Source organism: Amblyraja radiata, chromosome 8, assembly GCF_010909765.2.
Source record: "Amblyraja radiata isolate CabotCenter1 chromosome 8, sAmbRad1.1.pri, whole genome shotgun sequence".
Classification (NCBI taxonomy): domain Eukaryota; kingdom Metazoa; phylum Chordata; class Chondrichthyes; order Rajiformes; family Rajidae; genus Amblyraja; species Amblyraja radiata.
In genome coordinates, this window is record NC_045963.1 from 52,969,386 (window position 1) to 52,991,605 (window position 22,220).

Consider the following 22,220-nt stretch of genomic DNA (forward strand, 5'->3'; position numbering starts at 1 on the left):
CTCCGGCTCTACATTTTCTGTGGGTATCTCCTGTCCATATGCAGCTCTGCATTTTCCCCAACTGACTATACCTTATCATTGTTGGCTTTTCCAACCCCTGGGTATTTCCTGCCCTCCAGGGTCCAGCATTTGCCCCAACGGACTATTGGGCAGAATGCGGGGATTTGGCCCACAGCCTTTTCCCCTCCCTTCTGGGGTTGCCTTGCAGCCCCCTGAATCCTTCAGGGCGTTAACCACAAAGTCTTATATTCTTAATACCGTGTTCATCGTACCGTGTTCATCATTCTCAATAGCCCAAAAAGCACTTAATAGTCATTTTTTACCTGGGTTCCATGCACTGGAATTGCTCGATTGATTTTTGGCGATTTCCGACTACTCCCACTTCTTTGTCGAGTCTGTGTGGTCCGGATACTACTGCTTAAACAGCTGATGGCAAGCAAGGAGTCTGAGACCGCTGAACTCAGCAGGGTGCACCTTCCCTTCGTCCGTCTACTCCCGTCAGCTGTCCAGAGTATTTGATCTCGGAAACGAGCCCCCAAGTTGTGAGATTCAAAAATCACAAATGCTCTTGAGACAAATTCAGACAAAGAAGTGTTTTTATTAATTTCATATTCTGCAGAATAGGTGCCTCTTCACTGATGTCCCCTAGAGGCACACTGAGGATCGGGATGTCTTCTATCTTTATACATTTCTTTTCTTTATTATCACATTCTCATCTCTCCCCATTGAGCTTCTTCCAATCATAACATAAAGCCCAGATTCCCACGAGAACGTCGTGGAACACCCACCCAACGTCAAAGGCACCTCCCCTATCATGCATCGCATGTGCATTTAAATTAGGCATCTTGTCATAGTGGGCGTGAGTACATATTCATATAATCTCATCAGGCCTGCGCAGATCTGTTTGACCTTATGTACTTTCTCCCTTTCACTTCTTTCAAAACTCCTGCTGAAGTATTTCTATTGCTACTTTTTATCTAGAATTTCTCTCTGTTCTGTATATCGTTACTTTCTATTCTACTAGCAGTCTGGCTTCTGCTGACACCTTATTTCTTTCTACGTTATTTTTCTCTCCCCACCCTTTTCTCTCCCCACCCCTTTCTCTCCCCACCCCTTTCTCTCCCCACCCCTTTCTCTCCTCACCCCTTTCTCTCCCCACCCCTTCTCCTCCCACCCCTTTCCTCTCCCCACCCCTTCCTCGCCCCACCCCTTTCTCTCTCACCACCCCTTTCCTCTCCCCCACCCTTTCCCTCTCCCACCCCTTTCCCTCTCCCCAGCCCCTTTCTCCTCTGCTCTCCCCACCCTTTCTCTCTCCCCACCCCTTTCTCTCTCCCCCACCCCTTTCTCTCTCTCCCCACCCCTTTCTCTCTCCCCCCCCCTTTCTCTCTCCCCACCCCTTTCTCTCTCCCCACCCCTTTCTCTCTCCCCACCCCTTTCTCTCTCCCCACCCCTTTCCCTCCCCAACTCTCTTCCCCCCCCCCTCTCTCCCCACCGCTGTAAAAGGGGACAACTCCCTTATAGAAGAACCCCCACTGGGGACCTCCCCCGCCTTTGGGTGGCAACACCGTCCGCCATGGTGTGTCGGGACGGGAAACAAAGGTAAGGAGGTGCAGAATGTGCAAGAGCATTCTGTACAGAATGGCATGCTGGTCATCTCAGAAAGGCGGCTCAGGTGGTGTGGAGCCGGTGCCCGTGAAATATCCCGGAGCCTAGGCTCGATGAGCAGATCTGACGGAGTGGGTGAAAGCTCAGTCAGAACCACTCTAGGCAGGCGCTTCTCCTCGTCACTCGCCATGACAGAGTGAGGACCGGTGACTCCCGCAGCCACAACATCCCCCTACCCTCGTGGAGCAACACGCTGGCTGAAAACAGCCAAATTCCTCACTCTTTGCACATCCCGGTAGAAACCAGGCTAGCCCCTTAAAGTGGGTCTACTGATGCCCGCCACCTGGAGCCGCGAGACCCCCCTTAGACAACGACTCCGACAGAAAAATACGTGGCCAGAGCGGCCATCTGGGGAGGTTCTCTACATAATATACCTCCGTAGAGTCCTGAGACGGAGAGCTGCCACCTGGGTACGCACGCCTACACGTTAATGAAATGTATCGGCATGCCATCCAGGCTCACGGCCAGATGGAGCAAACGTCCTGGCACAACTTCTTGCACTTTTAGAACATTTGGCAGAAAATTTTGGGCCAACAGAATCTGCAAGAGGATCGCAACCCCACTCGAATTCGAGCTGAGATGGCTCATGTAGATCCCACCTTCCCACTCCGTTGCCTGATAGGTTCGTCACTGACAACAGTATGCGTCTCCTGCAGAAAGCGCACTGCAAATTTCCCATCTCTAAGGACTGATAAAAGCTGAAATCTACGAAAACTCGCTCTACTTCGGTTTATGTTTAATGTGACTACTTTGAATGTGCAAGCACACTAGATTGAGACCCTCACACTCCCCATAGACTCAAAAACTCTCCCTCTGAGGAACTCCAAAAAGTCCCCAAACTGGCGCTTCTCAGAGTCGGGAAGATCACTATCCTAGGTACACAAAATTGCTGGGAAACTCAGCGGGTGCAGCAGCATCTATGGAGCGAAGGAAATAGGCGACGTTTCGGGCCGAAACCCTTCTTCAGACTAAGATCACTATCCTTGTTGCCAAGGATAGCCTCGAGAGTCTTAATCAAAACTGGCAGATCAGCCCACCATCTTTTTGCAGCCTCCCTTTTTGTTCTGACGGTACGGCTTGTTCTTAGGAACTCTTGCACCTCTCGGATAACACTTGCATGAGACACGGCCTTGGAGCCTGGGCACTCGGCCAACCCACTCGCACCTGAAACAACAAACTCATCAGCACAATGCCCAAGGTCATTGTCAGAAATCGAAAGATCAGAACTCTGAAAGTTCACTAACCCCACTACACAAACTGGCCTCGTCATTCTCCCCTTCCTCCGGCATGACACCACCACCAGGATCAATGCCGGGGAAGGGTCCCGAATCCCCTGACCGCAACAAGCAGCCCGCTGAATGGTTGGGCTCCTGCACTCTACCATCACCCTCCACGTCTGGGCCTGGGGAAGAAAAAGCAAGAGGCACCCCCAGGGCCTGTGGTACACTGGCACCCCTGGAATCTGCAAGAAGATCGCCACCCGAAATAGCCCCGACCTCCACAGCACCCAGAGCCCCCTCCACCCGCAGCACCCAGAGGATCTCCACTTGCTATTAGACTCTCCCCTGCCAACTCAGCCGGCGAGGCAGCGCACCCCCCAGCACCTCCACTGGCTCTGAGAAGGAGCACAGACTTGTACACCAATGCCCCCGAACCACCCCCCTCGGGCTGATTCTGCTCATCCCCCGTCTCAGGGGGCACACTACCAGGGGAGCTTACCCCATCATCTGGCATGCCAGCACCTTCAGAAGGCCTCTGAAATGAGGGGACCTCCTCCGACCCAGAGGACACACACCCAGGGGAGCTAACCTCAACACCCGATGAGATAACTCCCTCGGAGGGCCCCTGAGACGAAGGGACATCCACCCGCCCAGAGGACACAACTCCAGAGGAGTCAACCCCAGCACCTGGTCTTGTAATACCCGCGGAAGCTCCCTGAAATGGAGGCCCAACCTCTGACCCGGAAGACACCAGTTCGTGACCACCAACCACATCAGTGGTGGAAGGTTTGGAAAAAGACATCACTCTAACTTTGGACCCACGCCCTTGCTCTTCCTCGCCTGGCCCTTTACTCCTTTTTGTTCCACTAGCATGTGGCGGTATGGTGACCTCCATAAAGGAAGGGTCTTCCGCATCCACACTACCCCCAGCCACTTTACCACCCGCATGTTTTACCTTCCCTGTCCCCATCTGAACCACCTCAGCTCCTTGTTGGGCCACGGCAGGTGCAATTTGGACCTCACTGGAGCTGACAGGCGCCCCTTGGGTGGTCTCAGATCTCGGCAGGTGCACACCCGCTTGCGTTTGACTCGCTTGGGTGGGCTTTTTTTCTTCTTCCTCCCCTTCTTCAGCTATCCATTCCCCCCCCCTTCACCCTCCCCCTGAGCGCGCCATCAGCCGCCACCAACAGGTTCAGGACATAGGGGGCGGGGGCCATCGCTGCCCCGGGTCCCCAAGGAATGAACTTGCAGACCCAGATGGGCTATCACTTGCCGCCCCGGATCCCCGAGGGCGGAGCTGGCAGCCCTAGCCGGTCAGTAGTACACCCCCCCACCCCGCACCACAGGACATGACGAGCAACCCCCGATGGGCGAGCGTGCATTCCCACTGGGTCGCTAATGCGCTAGAACTTCTACCGCGCCCCCGCGAAATGACACTCTTTACGGAGATGGCCAAACCCCCACGCATGACCCGTGCCTTTCCCTAACTCCAACCACGTTCTAGGGAGACCCTTACAACTCAACCTCGAAGCCTCCCCTCAGCGCCTGCCCCCTCACCCCACCTTCATGAACACCCCCTCTTGAAACTGAAGATCCCCTGGGTGCATAAGCCGAAAGCATTATACCACACCCCAAACTTAGACAGGTAGGGAAGAGTGTTTGCATCCGGAATACATGTGGAGCAACTCCACAGGAGAACCGGTCTCACCCTGGACACCCACGGATCCACCTGTATGCGGATCCCCCCCCACTGAGATCCCCTTCTCCAAAGCTAGGGCCACATCCTCCCGGGTCTTTAGTATCATCTCAAACTTTCCTCTTTCGAGCTCGGTAGAGACAATAGCCTCCCTCTCAAGAAGGTCATTCACAGCCTTCGTAATTGCTCCCCTGTTCACCAGGGGCCCAGTTTGGACTGAGATACCGAATCCTTCCCAGTCCAAGTCAAAATGAGGCTTATACTCAGATGGCCTCGTAGCCGCAGCTGATACCACCGCTGCGTAGCTCCAGACCTTCGGCAGCGCCCCAGCCATCGCCATCTTGAAAGTGGCACCAGCCAACTCCAGTCACCCCAGCAGCTCAGCTCCAAGTTAAGTCCCAGAGACAGTCACAGTCAAAGACAAGCAGCAGAAACCTCCAGCTGAAGCAGGAAAGTCCCCAAGTCGTCCACAGCCGAGAGCAGCTTTTGGGAAGCTCTTTTCCAGTCTTGCCGGAAGCAAAAGTACCTTCTTCACATAAAACCGGGCGGCCGCATTGTGCAAAATGACTTTAGGGCAGAGAATCGGTGCTAAAAACGACAAAGACACCGAAATCTTCTTACCTTCGATCTCCAGGCACTCTTGGCAGTCCGCCACCGGCAACCGCACCCTTGCAATGTAGAGAAAACTCAGGAATTTTCACACTGGTGGAGGAATCATAGAGCAAATGAAAGTTTCAACAGTCCAACGATAAGTCAAACTATGAAGCCCCTCTGCCTCTGTTCCTTCTCCATCGACAAAATCCTTGAAAGGCTGCTTCAAACCTTCTCAACTGCAGAGCTGAGAAAAAAAGAGGCAAACCTAGATAAGAGAAAAAGAGAAAAGAGAGAGAAGAGAAGAAAGAGAGAAAGAGGGAGAAAGAGAAAGAGAGAGAGAGAAGAGAGAAAGAGAAAAGAGAGCAACGATAAAAGAGAAAGATAGAAAAAGCAACGAGAGGAACGAGAAAGATCAAATAGCCCATCCTCCCCCCTCCCCCTCCCCTCCCCCTCCCTCTCCCTCTCCCCCTCCCCCTCTGCCCCTCTCACTGTCCCTCTGTGTCTCTGCCCCCTCTCTGTGTCTCTGCCCCCTCTCTTTACCCCCCTCCCTCTCCCTCTCTAGATGCGCCTGTGAGTTGGAGGCTATGAGTGGTGGTGATGGTGTAAAAGGAGTGAATTAATAATATTAATATATCAAGGGGGGTGGTTAGTGTGTGTGACGTAGTAGGCCACCCCCTCCCCCCCCCGCAACGGGTCCCACGGTCTAGTTATCTAATAAAAAGGTTACATTGAAAGACAATACATCTTATATGTTAAGCTATAAAGGCAATTTTAAATAAAACATTTTTAACATTAATTTTAAGATGTTTTTTTTCAGATATTCCAACAAAATGGAAAGTCGAATTACCATAAATACACGAAGGAGTGTAAGTGATTCAACTACACTGGCAATGATTTAGAGATATCTTCATCACTACATACTTTGATAAAGTCCCGCATGGTAGGCTGTTCTAGAAGATTAAGATGCACAGGATTCAGTGCACAGATTCAGAGTTGGTTTACTAATAGCAGACAGGGTTGTGGTGTAAAGGTGTTTATTCAGGCTGCACGTCTGTGACCAGTGGAATTTCACAGGGATCTGTTTTTGATATGTATAAATGACTTGGAGGTAAGTGAGTTGGAAATCAAGATTACTGGAGTTGCAGACTGTGACAAAGGATGTCAAAGTACTCATTAATACATAGATTACCTACAGAAATGGGCAGAGCAAAGGCATGTGGAGCTTTGAGTATAAAGGGCCTCTCCCACTTGGGAGTTATTTGCACGTCATTTACGCGACATCATTTACGGGTCACGACGTGCGCATGGCGCGTGGTGAGACATAGTGGCAAAGACAGCGACGCGCGGTCGCGCGCAGCGTCCCATGATTTTGGGATTCACAAAATCATCGCGTGCCACCTGCGTGACGCGCAAATGACATCCAAGTGGGACAGGCCCTTGAGTCAGGATGTCATGATGCAGCTTTATAGGATTATAGGAATATTTTGTGCATTTCTGGTCACCACTTTACATGAAGGGTGTAGAGGCTTTGGAGGAGATGCAGAAGAGGTTTACCAGAATGCTGTCTTGTTTAGAGAGTATTAGCTACGAGGAGAGTTGGACATGTTTGCATTGTTTTCTCTTGAGCGTGTGAGCTTCAGGACCCAGTTGATAGAAGTATGTGAGGCATACTTAGGATAGGCAGTCAGAGTTTGAAAATAAGATGTCACCCGTATAAGACAGAAATTCAGTAACTTTTTTTTTCTGATGGCCTTAATTCTTTGGTAGTTTCTTCCTCAAAAGGTGGAAGAATCAGAGTCTGTGAATGTTTTTAAGGCAGAATCAGATTCACAATAATGGGGTGGAACGGTTTGGTTTAGTGGAACCGTTCAGCCTACAGTGCGCGCCGACCAGCGATGCCCGCACATTAGTACGCACTAGGAATGATTTACATTTATACCAAGCCAATTAACCTACAAACCTGTATGTCTTTGGAGTGTGGGAGGTAACCACAGATCTCGGAGATATCCCACGCGGTCACGGGGAGAACGCACAAACTGTACAGACAGCACCCATAGTAGCGATAGAACCCAGATCTCTGGCACTGTATGCAGCAACTCTAATGCTGTGACACTGTGCCGCCCAAGTTATTGGGATAAGCAAGAATGGGGAGCTGAGGTTACAATCAGATCAGCCCCCAATAGTCACCGGGTGTTAGAAGAGCAAATATGTCAGGAGATTGCCGGCAGCTGCAGTATTAAGAAGGTTGTCTTAGAAGGACTAAAAAGGGGAAGGAGATAGTTTCGGAAGACCTAAGATGGCGCCGGGTTGTGGTAACATTTTGCCCGCAGCGCAACAGAATACAATCAAATACAGCTTTTCTCAGCATACCTGGATAAAAGAAACAGCAGAAACCAGCGCTGTAACTGACAAGCTGCTAATGCATTTATAGGCGTTAGCGCTATTGCAAAACCATTCCGGAGTGGAGGGAATCCCCGATCGCTGCGGAATCCCGGACTCAGCGGAGTATCGCAGGTACTATACCTGGAATCACCGGGGAGACCTCCATGGTGTATGGAAACGCGGCTGTCGGGCAGGATCTCCCGGCAGCAACGGAGCTGGAGCTGCCGACTGTGAGGGAAGCCCGGATCGCTGGGGAATCTCCGACCTGGCGCAGGCTTGCAGGAACAGTAAGTATAGTACCTGTAAACACCAGGGAGGCCTCCATTACGGACAAAAAACGTGGCCAGCGGGCAGGACTACAAGTCAGACTGAAGCACGGGACTACGAGCCCCTCTCCCTACCATCCTACTAGCCAACGTACAAGCTCTAGAAAATAAAGTGGAGGACCTAAGGTCAAGGCTGCTTTACCAAAGGGAGCTGATGGAATGCTCTGTGTTCTGTTTCACAGAGACATGGCTCACCCCCCAGCTCCCCAGACTCAGCTGTCCAGACTGAAGGTTTCTTCATCCATTGCATGGATCATACGCAGGCATCTGGGAAAGGGAGAGGAGGCGTTGTCTGCCTCCTGGTCAACTCTTCATGGTGCTCAAACGCGGCAATCCTGCCTTAACTCCTGCTCTCTGCACCTGGAACATCTGGTGGTGAAGTGCCGCCCCTTCTACCTACCGAGGGAATTTACCTCCATCATCCTGACTACGTTCTACATCCCACCCCAAGCAGACGTCCATCTGACACTGGAGGAGCTGCACGCCATGGTCAACAAGCACCAGACAGCCTACCCCGAGACGTTTACCACCATAGCCAGGGACTTCAACAAAGCCAACCTGAAAAAATCACTCCTAAACTATGTTGCGATATTGTAAGGACTACTTTTTATATCACAGGGACTACTTTGTTTGCCCGCGTAGTAACATGTATATGTGGGAATGACGTAATATGGGCAGGGCACTCTGATTCCAGATGGCCATGAAATGAACAGAGCCTTGATTTATGCTCAGCTTCAAACCCCTAAATACGTGTACTTGTGGAGATTCCAGAGTCATAACAATGGTATGACAGATACCGGACCACGAAGGACAACATGGTGGCAGCGGTTTGTGTGATTTAGCCCTAGAAAGAAACAGAAAAAAGAAAGCCCTAGAAAGAAACAGCAAAAAGAAAGCCTGAGAAATATGGATGCTTTCCAGCTCAGTAAAGAATGCCAGGAATGCATCTCGACTGGGCCACGACACATGTAAGTACCTGGTTGGACGCTGAGCTACCGCCGTAACATTGCAAGCAACTGAGGGTGGTGAGTGAAGGCCCACATCGCGCCCCAGCCCTGTGCAGGTCTGGGTTCGGAAGGTGGAGTGACCAGACGCACACGAAGGCACGGCGGCCGGAGAGACCGGACACACACGGGGGCGTGGCGACCGGTGAGACCGAACGCTCACGGAGACGAAGCAAGCTGAAAGGCTATATTTTCTTTAAAACCAAAGAGCTTTAAAGTTAAAAGCTGCAGAAGCAGAAGGCTGTTCGAGATAAGCCGTACTTAAAACGACCAAGGAAGACATAAGTAAGGGACCTTGGAAATCTCAAATTTAATGACGTTTTGAATTCTAACTTGATAAAATGTACTGAAGTATGATTGTTTACCGTAGAAACTTGAAGTTTCAAGGGGTGAGAGAAGGAAAGTCGAGCCAGAGCCAGAATGGCACGAACGGTGAAATTCGTCATCAAGAAGTCCTTGACAACAGAACAGAGCTGGTAGCAGCAGCTTTACTCAACTTGCGTACTACACCGATTGATTCCAAGTTACCGTCACCAGCAGAGATGATGTTTGGAAGACAGATTTGGACACCTCTACCCACTAACCTTGACATGGACAAGACATACCAAGGGCACAGGAACTTTGGGTGACTTGAAGCTTGTTTGTTAAGCATATGTTTTATTTTATGTAAGACTAGGGGGATGTTGTGATATTGCAAGGACTACTTTGTTATATCACAAGGACTACTTTGTTTGCCCGCGTAACAAGCTGTATATGTGGGAATGACGTAATATGGGCAGGGCACTCTGGTTCCAGATGTCTGTGAAATAAACAGAGCCTTGATTTATGCTTCAAATTCAAACCCCAAAATAGTGTACTTGTGGTCATTCCAGAGTCATAACAATGGTATAACAGATACATGACGTACAACAAACTACCATCAACGTGTCTCCTGCAGCACCAGAGGATCAAACACCCTTAACCACTGCTATACGATCTTCAAGAATGCCTATAGCTCTATCCCTTGCCCTCATTTTGGGAAATCCGACCATTCAGCGGTTCTGCTTCTTACTGCATACAGACAGTGACTGAAGAGTGCACCCCCAGAGGTGAGGACTGCACAGAACTGGTCTGGGGAGGCAGAGGACTGCTTGGATTCTGTGAACTGGGCAATGTTCAAGGACTCGGCAACGAACCTAAATGAATACGCTGCAGTCGTTACAGACTTCATAAGGAAATGTGTGGAGGACTGTGTTCCAACAAAAACCTTCCAAGTGTTTCCTAACCAGAAGCCATGGATGAACCACGAGATCCGCATTCTTCCGAAGGCCAGACCCCGGGCATTCAGGTCTCGTGATGCACAGGTCTATAAGAAGTCCAGATACGACCTTGACAAGGCCATCAAAAAGACCAAAAGGAACCTGCTCTAAGCTGGAGAATGAGGTGGATGTTCGGCAACTGTGGCATCACCTCCTACAATGCAAAATCAGGAGGCAGCTCAAACGACAGCGAAGCATCAGTCCCTGATGAGAATGCGTTTTACGCACGTTTTGATAGGGAGAACACTGATGTGCCTTCCTATAAATGAACCAGTCATTTGCACATTATGGTACAACATTGTTTATTAAAGATCACTTGCAGTACACTTCAGCATGTTGTTATAGCAAGTGTAGCAACTATTTGACTGCCAGCATGAGTTCTGATAATATATGTGGGCATGCTTCTACTAATAAAGCACTACAATTGGTTAGTGTGGAGTAACCAATCTGCATATTTCGTTGATGCAAGCCAATAAGCAGAAACACATTAATACGTGATGGCTAAATAATACGGTACCCGAAATGCTAATAACGCTTACAGGGACGTATAGACGGTCACACAAAATCTCCATATCTAAGGGGTGGCCTACAGACCCGTCCCGCGCGCATACGGTATAGAACTGCGTCTCCTCCCTTCACTGGGGAAGTGACCGGGGACTGCTGGAGACCCGCATAGTGGAGGCGGCGAAGCCAGTCTCAACTCCTGGTCTCCAAGTGGAGGCGTGAGTTCATATCCCACTTCTGGGATGTCAGGACTGTCTTATGAAGAAAGACTGGATAGACTTGGTTTATACTCTCTAGAATTTAGGAGATTGAGAGGGGATCTTATAGAAACTTACAAAATTCTTAAGGGGTTGGACAGGCTAGATGCAGGAAGATTGCTCCCGATGTTGGGGAAGTCCAGGACAAGGGGTCACAGCTTAAGGATAAGGGGGAAATCCTTTAAAACCGAGATGAGAAGAACTTTTTTCACACACAGAGTGGTGAATCTCTGGAACTCTCTGCCACAGAGGGTAGTCGAGGCCAGTTCATTGGCTATATTTAAGAGGGAGTTAGATGTGGCCCTTGTGGCTAAGGGGATCAGAGGGTATGGAGAGAAGGCAGGTACGGGATACTGAGTTGGATGATCAGCCATGATCATATTGAATGGCGGTGCAGGCTCGAAGGGCCGAATGGCCTACTCCTGCACCTAATTTCTATGTTTCTATGTTTCTGACCCCATGTAAATGATCCATTCGCACATCATGGTACAACATTGTTTATTCAAGATCACTTACAGTACACTTCAGCATGTTGTTATAGCAAGCGTAGCAACTATTCGAATGCGAGTATGAGCTGAATTCTGATCATTTACACAGCATTGTGGGCGGAGCTTCTACTAATAAAGCACTACAATTTTTTTGTGTGGAATTACCAATATACACTTCCCGAGCCCCCATTCGCCCTGATGGTATCACAGTCACAGAGGCAGACGTCAGAAGATCCTTCGCGGGGGGAGGGGAGGGAGGGAGGGGGGGGGGGGGGGGGGTGGGTGAACCCTTGGAAAGCACCTGGACCTGATGGTATACCCGATCGAGATCTCAAAACCTGTGCAAACCAACTGGTGGGTGTTTTTGTGGACATTTTCAACCTCTGAGGTTCCCACCTGCTTTAAGAGGTCATCCATCATACCGGTGCCCAAGAAGAGTAAGTTGACTTGCCACAATGACTATCGACCAGTGGCACTACGTCTGTGGTGATGAAGTGCTTTTTATGGTGCATATCAACTCCTACCTCGATAAGAACCTCGACCCACTACAGTTTGCCTACCGCCACAACAGGTCAACGGAGGATATAATCTCACTGGCTTTCCACTCCGCATTGGACCACCTGGACAACAAAAACACTTACGTCAGACTGTTGTTTGTAGACTACAGCTTGGCGTTCAATACCAACATCCCTTCCAAGCTGGTTACCAGTCCTGGTTGGGTTGCTCCTGGGCCTGGCCAAGCTGGCCATCCGCGAGTCACGGCGCCAGACGGTGGAGGGCTCTACCCGAGCCAGCTGCCTGCCCCTTTTCCGGGGATACGTCCGTGCCCGGGTGCGAATGGAAAGGGAATACGCCCTGTCTACGGGCACCCTGAGGGAGTTCCGGGACCGCTGGGCACCGAGGGGGGTTGAATGTATCCTTGACAAGGATTGCAATATAATTGTTTAGCAGTTGCTGAGCATATTTGTTGGTCTTGTATTATGGTGGTATTTGTTTAATTGTAGTGTCAATACTATTTTAATATTTGAATAAATATTTTTGATTTAATAAAAAAAAAAAAAAAAAAAAAAAAAAAAGCTGGTTACCAGTCCTGGTTGGGTGGCTCCTGGGCCTGGCCAAGCTGGCCATTCGCGAGTCACGGCGCCAGACGGTGGAGGGTTCTACCCGAGCCAGCTGCCTGCCCCTTTTCCGGGGATACGTCCGTGCCCGGGAGCGGATGGAAAGGGAATACGCCCTGTCTACGGGCACCCTGAGGGAGTTCCGGGACCGCTGGGCACCGAGGGGGGTTGAATGTATCCTTGACAAGGATTGCAATATAATTGTTTAGCAGTTGCTGAGCATTTTTGTTCGTCTTGTATTATGGTGGTGTTTTGTTTTATTGTAGTGTCAATACTATTTTAATATTTGAATAAATATTTTTGATTAAAAAAAAAAAAATAAATAAAAAAAGCTGGTTACCATACTCATCGGACCCAGGCGCAGTAATCCATCCCGGGAGCCGGTCCCACACAATTTGAGCCACCTTTCCTCGACACCCTTCGTCTCCCTCCGAGACGCAGGGAGGCGTGTCCTGAACAGGCTCCTCCTCCACACCCTGCACTTCCTCGCCCTGGTCCACCGTCCGGTCACCAAGTGGCGGTCGGTGTTGCCTTCTGGTCGCGAGGGGGCCCCCGGTGGGGGTCCCTCTATGCAGGGATTCTCCCCCTCTACCTTGGGGACCTGGGGTGGAGGGTATTGCACCGAGGTGTGCCCTGCAACCTGTTTCTCTCGCGGTTCACAGACTCGCCAGCCGTGTGCCACTTTTGCGGGCTGGAAGAGTCTGTGTACCACGTGTACATGGAGTACGTGAGGCTGCAGCCACTGTTTGAATATCTAAAGGGGCTGCTCCTTGCCTTCTGGCTGCATTTTTCACCCACCATCCTCATCTTTGGACACCCTGTGCGTAGGGGAGAGGGTAGGGCTGAAGATGTCCTGGTTGGGTTGCTCCTGGGCCTGGCCAAGCTGGCCATCCGCGAGTCACGGCACCAGACGGTGGAGGGCTCTACCCGAGCCAGCTGCCTGCCCCTTTTCTGGGGTTACGTCCGTGCCCGGGTGCGGATGGAAAGGGAATACGCCCTGTCTACGGGCACCCTGAGGGAGTTCCGCGACCGCTGGGCACCGAGGGAAGTTGAATGTATCCTTGACAAGGATTGTAATATAGTTGTTTAGCAGTTGATTAGCATAATTGTTGATCTTGCATTATGGTGGTGTTTTGTTTTATTGTATTGTAAATACAATTTTAATATTTGAATAAATATTTTTGATTAAAAAAAAAAAATAAAAAAAAAAAAAAGCTGGTTACCAGTCCTGGTTGGGTTGCTCCTGGGCCTGGCCAAGCTGGCCATCCGCGAGTCACGGCGCCAGACGGTGGAGGGCTCTACCCGAGCCAGCTGCCTGCCCCTTTTCCGGGGTTACGTCCGTGCCCGGGTGGGATTAGAAAGGGAATAAGCCCTGTCTGCGGGCACCCTGAGGGCGTTCCGGGACCGCTGGGCTCCGCAGGGTGTTGAATGTATCCTCAATAAGGATTGTATCATAGTTGTATAGTAGTTTATTACATGTTTGTATTGTATTATGGTGGTGGGTTCTGGCTTGTTTTATTGTAGTGTAAATATTATTTTTAAGAATTGAATAAATTTTTTTGATTAAAAAAAAAAAAAAAGCTGGTTACCATACTCATCGGACCCAGGCGCCGTAATCCATCCCGGGAGCCGGTCCCACACAATTTGAGCCGCCTTTCCTCGACACCCTTTCGTCTCCCTCCGAGACGCAGGGAGGTGTGTCCTGAACAGGCTCCTCCTCCACACCCTGCACTTCCTCGCCCTGGTCCACCGTCCGGTCACCAAGTGGCGGTCGGTGTTGCCTTCCGGTCGCGAGGGGGCCCCCGGTGGGGGTCCCTCTATGCAGGGATTCTCCCCCTCTACCTTGGGGACCTGGGGTGGAGGGTATTGCACCGAGGTGTTCCCTGCAACCTGTTTCTCTCGCGGTTCACAGACTCGCCAGCCGCCTGCCACTTTTGCGGGCTGGAAGAGTCTGTGTACCACGTGTACATGGAGTGCGTGAGGCTGCAGCCACTGTTTGAATATCTAAAGGGGCTGCTCCTTGCCTTCTGGCTGCATTTTTCACCCACCATCCTCATCTTTGGACACCCTGTGCGTAGGGGAGAGGGTAGGGCTGAAGATGTCCTGGTTGGGTTGCTCCTGGGCCTGGCCAAGCTGGCCATCCGCGAGTCACGGCGCCAGACGGTGGAGGGCTCTACCCGAGCCAGTTGCCTGCCCCTTTTCTGGGGTTACGTCCGTGCCCGGGTGCGGATGGAAAGGGAATACGCCCTGTCTACGGGCTCCCTGAGGGAGTTCCGCGACCGCTGGGCACCGAGGGAAGTTGAATGTATCCTTGACAAGGATTGTAATATAGTTGTTTAGCAGTTGATTAGCATAATTGTTGATCTTGCATTATGGTGGTGTTTTGTTTTATTGTATTGTAAATACAATTTTAATATTTGAATAAATATTTTTGATTAAAAAAAAAAAAAAAAAAAAAAAAAAAAGCTGGTTACCAGTCCTGGTTGGGTTGCTCCTGGGCCTGGCCAAGCTGGCCATCCGCGAGTCACGGCGCCAGACGGTGGAGGGCTCTACCCGAGCCAGCTGCCTGCCCCTTTTCCGGGGTTACGTCCGTGCCCGGGTGGGATTAGAAAGGGAATAAGCCCTGTCTGCGGGCACCCTGAGGGCGTTCCGGGACCGCTGGGCTCCGCAGGGTGTTGAATGTATCCTCAATAAGGATTGTATCATAGTTGTATAGTAGTTTATTACATGTTTGTATTGTATTATGGTGGTGGGTTCTGGCTTGTTTTATTGTAGTGTAAATATTATTTTTAAGAATTGAATAAATTTTTTTGATTAAAAAAAAAAAAAAAAAAAAAGCTGGTTACCATACTCATCGGACCCAGGCGCCGTAATCCATCCCGGGAGCCGGTCCCACACAATTTGAGCCGCCTTTCCTCGACACCCTTTCGTCTCCCTCCGAGACGCAGGGAGGCGTGTCCTGAACAGGCTCCTCCTCCACACCCTGCACTTCCTCGCCCTGGTCCACCGTCCGGTCACCAAGTGGCGGTCGGTGTTGCCTTCCGGTCGCGAGGGGGCCCCCGGTGGGGGTCCCTCTATGCAGGGATTCTCCCCCTCTACCTTGGGGACCTGGGGTGGAGGGTATTGCACCGAGGTGTTCCCTGCAACCTGTTTCTCTCGCGGTTCACAGACTCGCCAGCCGCCTGCCACTTTTGCGGGCTGGAAGAGTCTGTGTACCACGTGTACATGGAGTGCGTGAGGCTGCAGCCACTGTTTGAATATCTAAAGGGGCTGCTCCTTGCCTTCTGGCTGCATTTTTCACCCACCATCCTCATCTTTGGACACCCTGTGCGTAGGGGAGAGGGTAGGGCTGAAGATGTCCTGGTTGGGTTGCTCCTGGGCCTGGCCAAGCTGGCCATCCGCGAGTCACGGCGCCAGACGGTGGAGGGCTCTACCCGAGCCAGCTGCCTGCCCCTTTTCCGGGGTTACGTCCGTGCCCGGGTGGGATTAGAAAGGGAATACGCCCTGTCTGCGGGCACCCTGAGGGAGTTCCGGGACCGCTGGGCTCCGCAGGGCATTGAATGTATCCTCAATAAGGATTGTATCATAGTTGTATAGTAGTTTATTACATGTTTGTATTGTATTATGGTGGTGGGTTCTGGCTTGTTTTATTGTAGTGTAATATTATTTTTTAATAATTGAATAAATTTATTTAAAAAAAAAAAAAGCTGGTTACCAGACTCATCGGACCCAGTCGCCGTAATCCATCCCAGGAGCCGGTCCCACACAATTTGAGCCGCCTTTCCTCGACACCCTTCGTCTCCCTTCGAGACGCAGGGAGGCGTGTCCTGAACAGGCTCCTCCTCCACACCCTGCACTTCCTCGCCCTGGTCCACCGTCCGGTCACCAAGTGGCGGTCGGTGTTGCCTTCCGGTCGCGAGGGGGCCCCTCTATGCAGGGATTCTCCCCCTCTACCTTGGGGACCTGGGGTGGAGGGTATTGCACCGAGGTGTTCCCTGCAACCTGTTTCTCTCGCGGTTCACAGACTCGCCAGCCGCCTGCCACTTTTGCGGGCTGGAAGAGTCTGTGTACCACGTGTACATGGAGTGCGTGAGGCTGCAGCCACTGTTTGAATATCTAAAGGGCTGCTCCTTGCCTTCTGGCTGCATTTTTCACCCACCATCCTCATCTTTGGACACCCTGTGCGTAGGGGAGAGGGTAGGGCTGAAGATGTCCTGGTTGGGTTGCTCCTGGGCCTGGTCAAGCTGGCCATCCGCGAGTCACGGCGCCAGATGGTGGAGGGCTTTACCCGAGCCAGCTGCCTGCCCCTTTTCCAGGGTTACGTCCGTGCCCGGGTGGGGCTAGAATAGGAATACGCCCTGTCAACGGGCACCCTGAGGGATGTTCCGGGACCGCTGGGCTCCACAGGGTGTTGAATGTATCCTCAATAAGGATTGTAACATAGTTGTATAGTAGTTGATTATGGATACATGTTTGTATTGTATTATGGTGGTGGGTTCTGGCTTGTTTTATTGTAGTGTAAATATTATTTTTAATAATTGAATAAATTTTTTGATTTAAAAAAAAAAAAAAAAAAAAAGCTAGTAAACATGACAACAAATAAGCTCTGAACTGCAACAGACTTATTATTATTGCACTATATTTGTTATTTATTGAGTGTGTGCATGTGTATACACAAACTGAACTTTTTTTTCTTCTCCCGTTATGTACTATGCTTACGTATTCTGTTGTGCTGCAGCATTTCATTGTACTATTTGGGACATTTGACAATAACTCTTAACTCTTGACTAATATTAAGGATAATCCCAAGGGATTTTATGTACATTATAGGAAAATGCGTAAGCAGACAGAGAATGGGGTCCCTCCGGAATCTAAGTGGTCAACTGTGTGGAGCCACAGAATATTTCTCTGCTGTTTTTACTGTGGAGAAAGACACGAGGACCGGAGAACTTGGTCGATGGAAGTGTCTTAAGGGCAGTCAGTATTACGGTCGAGGAGGTGCTGAAAGGTGCAAATGTTGTGCCTCTATTTAAGAAGGGCTGCAAGGAAAGGCCCAAGAACTACAGGCCAGTGAGTCTAACATCTCTGGTAAGAAAGTTAATAAAAAAGTATTCAGAAGGATAAGATGTGCATTCATTTAGATGAACAAGGGCTGATAAGGGATAGTCAGCAAGGTTTTGTACGTGGGAGATCGTGGCTCACGAATCCTATTGAATTTTCTGAAGAAGTGACCAAAAAGGTTGATGAGGGCACAGCTGTAGATGTGTATATATATGGATTTCAGCAAGGCATTTGACTAGGTTGACATGGTAGACTGTTTTGGGAGGTTAAATTGCATGGGATCCAAGGAGAGATGGCTGACTGGCAAGAAAATTGGCTTCATGACAGGAAGCAGAGGGTGATGGTGGAAGGTTTTTTTCCAGATTGGAAGCCTGTGGCTAGTGGTGTGCCTCATGGTTCGGTTCAAAATGATTTGGATGAGAACGTGTAAGGATTGCAAATGACAATAAAGTGGGTGGATTGTAGATAGTGGAAATGGTTGTCAAAAATTACAGCAGGATCTTGATCAGTTGGGCAGGTGGGCTGAGGGATGGTTAATGAGATTTAATATGAAGAAGTGCGAGGTGTAGCATTTTGGGAAGCATACCAGGGCAGGACCTTCACAGTGGCTCTGGAGAGTGTTGTAGAACAGATGGATCTAGGAGTGCAGGTACATATTTCCCTGAGAGTGGCGTCACAGGTACATACTGTGGTCAAGAAGGATTTCTTGATTGGCCTTTATCAGGGTATTGACTGTAGAGGTTGGGAGGTCATGTTACATTTGTACAGTACATTGGTGAGGCCACATTTAGAGTATAGTGTTCAGTTTTGGTTACCCTGTCATAGGAACGATGTTGTTAAGCTTAAAGGGTGCAAGAATGATTCACAAGGATGTTGCCAGGACTTGTGGGTCTGAGCTATAAAGAGAGGTTGAGCAGGCTAGTAAGAGGATGAGGGGTGATCTTTATAGAGGCATATAAGATACAGAATGGAATAGAGAGGGTAAATGTACAGAGTCTTTTACCCAGATTATGGAATCAAGAACCAGAGGATGTAGATTTAAGATGAGGGGGGAAAGATTTAATAGGATCCTGAGGGCCAACATTTTTACACAAAGGGTGGTAGGGATATGAAACGAGCTGCTAGAGAATGTAGTTGTGGCAGGTACTATCACAACGTTTGAAAAACATTTGGACAAGTCCATGGACAGGATAGGTTTAGAGGGAAATGAACCAAATGCAGGCAGATGGGTCTAGTGTAGATGGGGCATGGTGGTCGGAGATGGTAAGTTGGGCCGAAGGGACTGTTTCCACGATGTATAACTTTGATTCTCTAGAAGTTACTTTGAATGAAAAAAAATGGCTAGGGGGAAAAAACAGCAACCATTGCCTCTTAAGAACACATTCTGTCAGCTTCACTACAGGTCGGCATTGCAATTGACAAGCAATTTCTTCTATTGACACGTGCAATGATACTCTATTAACATTTAACAACGTAACATGTAGCCTTTAGTATCTTTAGCTTACAACAAAAATACACTTACACATAACTTAAACAATTAAAAAGAACTTTAATGCTGCAAAGAATGCAACTTTGTTATATAGCGTCAGAAAGTTCCATTGACAGAATTGTTTTTTCGAACGCAATGTTCTAATGCTCAATGTTTCTCCCTCCCTCCTCATATCTATGCCCTCTTGTTTTAGACATCTCTGCCATCCCTATACTGGACATTTGTCCTAACTATGCCTCTTACAATTTGATGTACCTTTATCAGTCACTTCTCAGCCTCCTTCATTCATGTGCTGTCAAACCACTTCCTGTAGAAATATAATGATTTGTAGGTATATACATTTTTGAGAGGCCTGGATAAGGTGAAGGGTCAGGTCTATGTCTCTTTCCCAGGGGAGGGAGTCTAAAACCAGTGGGCATAGATTTAAGGTGAGAGGGAAAATGTTTAAAGAGACACTAGACCAAGTGCAGACCCAACGCAAGATTCAACCACTCACCCGTTCCCCCAACGCAATATTGCACCTCCCACGCATAGCCCCCAAACTGCACAGACGCGGTTTATCCCCCAGCACTACCTCCTCTTCCTCTTCACCCTCCCTCTTCAATTCCTAGAGAGGGGGGGGTTAAAGAGGGAGGGGTGGTAGAGACGGAGGGGGGGGGGGGGGGGGTAGAGAGGGAGAGGGTTAGAGAGGGAGGGGGGCAGATGGAGAGGGGGCAGAGAGGGAGGGGGTAGAGAGGGTAGAGAGAGAGGGGGGTAGAGAGGGGGGGAGAGGGTAGAGAGGGAGAGGGAGGAGAGTAGAGAGGGAGGAGAGAGATGGGGGGTAGAGAGTGAGAGGGGTCGAGTGAGGGGTGGGAGGGTAGATAGGGTGAGGGAGGGACGGGATAGAGAGGGTTGGAATGAGGGTAGATAGGGAGGGGGCATCTCCCTCCTCATCTCCCCTCCTCTTCTCCCCTCCTCTTCTCCCCTCCTCTTCTCCCATTGACCACGGTCCCAGGCTCGTACTTGGTTCCAGCGGTGGCTTCTTTTTCGGCCCCGGTCACGGCCCCATCCCAAGCCCTGGGCACGGCTCTCACTCCAGCTCGAGCACCAGGCTCGGCTGAAGCCAAGGCCCGTGGCACCACCCTGGCCACCTGGTATTGGGCGTAGGCTGCCGGCAGCAGCCGCACGAGCGCTGGAGTGCCCTTCCATCCCGGAGTGTCCCGTTTTGCCTTGCGAGTGCATTGTGACATCAGAGATTTTTTTCTGAAAAGGGTGAGTTTTCGGGCTGTTTTTAGAAATTTAAACGATTAAAAACTTCAGACTACAGGTGGGAATGCGACGGGAAGATGTTTTTCGCCTCAACGGAAAAAATTGAGTAGAATGTGTGAAAATGGGAAGGCTGTGGCCTAGCATTTGGAAGAAAATTAACCAGATATTGACACACACCACCACAAACAAGACAAAGACTTTTAGTATTATAGAGATTAGTGACATTTTTTTTCACTTGGAGGGTGTTGGGTATATAGATTAAGCTGTGGAGGTGTACAGTGCATTCGGAAAATATTCAGACCCCTTCACTTTTTCCACGTTTTGTTATGTTACAGCCTTATTTTAAAATGGATCAAATTCTTTTTTGTTATCATCAATCTATACAAAATACCCCAGAATGAAGAAGCGAAAACAGTTGTTTAGAAATGTTTGCAAATTAATTAAAAATAAATAACTGAAATATCACATTTATATAAGTATTCAGACCCATTGCTATGACACTCAAAATTCAGCTTAGGCTCATCCTGTTTCCATTAATTGTCCTTGAGATGTTTCTACAACTTGATTGGAGTCCACCAGTGGTATATTAAATTGATTGGACATAATTTGGAAAGGCAGACATCTGTCTATATAAGTTCCCACAGTTGACAGTGCATGTCAGAGCAAAATCCAAGCCATTAAGACGAAGGACTTGTCGTAGACCTCCAAGACAGGATCGTGTCGAGACACAGATCAGGGGAAGGGTATAAAACAATTTCTGCAGCATTGCTGGTCCCGAAGAGCACAGTGGCCTCCGTCATTCTTAAATGGAAGAATTTTGGAACCACTGGGACTCTTCATAGAACTGGGCACCCGGCCAAACTGAGCAATCGGGGGAGAAGGGCCTTGGTCAGGGAGGAGACCAAGAACCCGATGGTCACTCTGACAGAGCTCCAGAGTTCCTCTGTGGAGATGGGAGCACCTCATATGTTCAACACCCCACCAATCAGGCCTTTATGGTAGAGTGGCCAGACGGAAGCCACTCCTCAGTAAAACGCTTGGAGTTTGCCAAAAGGCATGAGAAACAAGATTCTCTGGTCTGATGAAACCAAGATTGAACTCTTTGGCCTGAATGCCAAGCATCACGTGGCTAATACCATACCTACGGTGAAGCTTGGTGGTGGCAGCATCATGCTGTGGGGATGCTTTTCAGCGGCAGGAACTGGGAGACTAGTCAGGATCGAGGGAAAGATGAATGGAGCAACTTACAGAGAGATCCTTGATCAAAACTATAGATTAACCCTTATTAATTCATGCCATTTATAACCTTCGCCACACAAATATGCATGCCACCCTTTACATGCTATTACAGTATGACACAAAAACTCTCTCTCTCTCCCTCTCGGGTGCTAGTTAGTAAGCGAGACGCCAACAGCAACTGGCGGTTGAAATGCTCCAGTGTATTTGATGAAATAAAGTTGGACTTTATCATGAATGCGTTTTTATTTATTGGGCTACCAATAAACATGATGTCTTGAATCACGTCTTCAACTATTTTGCCTGAATTTATTTTAGTTTATTTTTTTATCTCGAGTTTACAACTTTGAATTTTTTATCGTAAAAGGAGAAGTGCCACTTCTGGGCAATGAGGCATGCCATAATATGAACCTAGTTTTCTTTGGCAAAACTGTATCAGCTGTCGGCCTCACAAAATCCTACCCAACTGCCAGTGGCGCTATGGCGACTTAGGACGTGCGTCATTTGGCTCCGCTCCGCTAAATCCGAGCAAACCGCCGAAAATCGCTTTCAGACAGAAGTAAAATCGCTTACCGGCAGACACTCATTGTCGCGTAAGTGACGTCATCAGAAAGCGACTCCGGTATTTTAAATG

At 49.4% G+C, this 22,220-nt stretch overlaps 1 long non-coding RNA gene across 1 annotated transcript; it reads left to right on the forward strand.

Moving 5' to 3' along the window:
• The first annotated feature begins 2,293 nt into the window (after window positions 1-2,293).
• Window positions 2,294-20,731, forward strand: LOC116976222. Its single transcript, XR_004412897.1, has 3 exons — window positions 2,294-2,304; window positions 4,527-4,530; window positions 20,622-20,731. It is a non-coding gene; the product is annotated as an uncharacterized LOC116976222 (long non-coding RNA).
• Window positions 20,732-22,220: the final 1,489 nt, after the last annotated feature.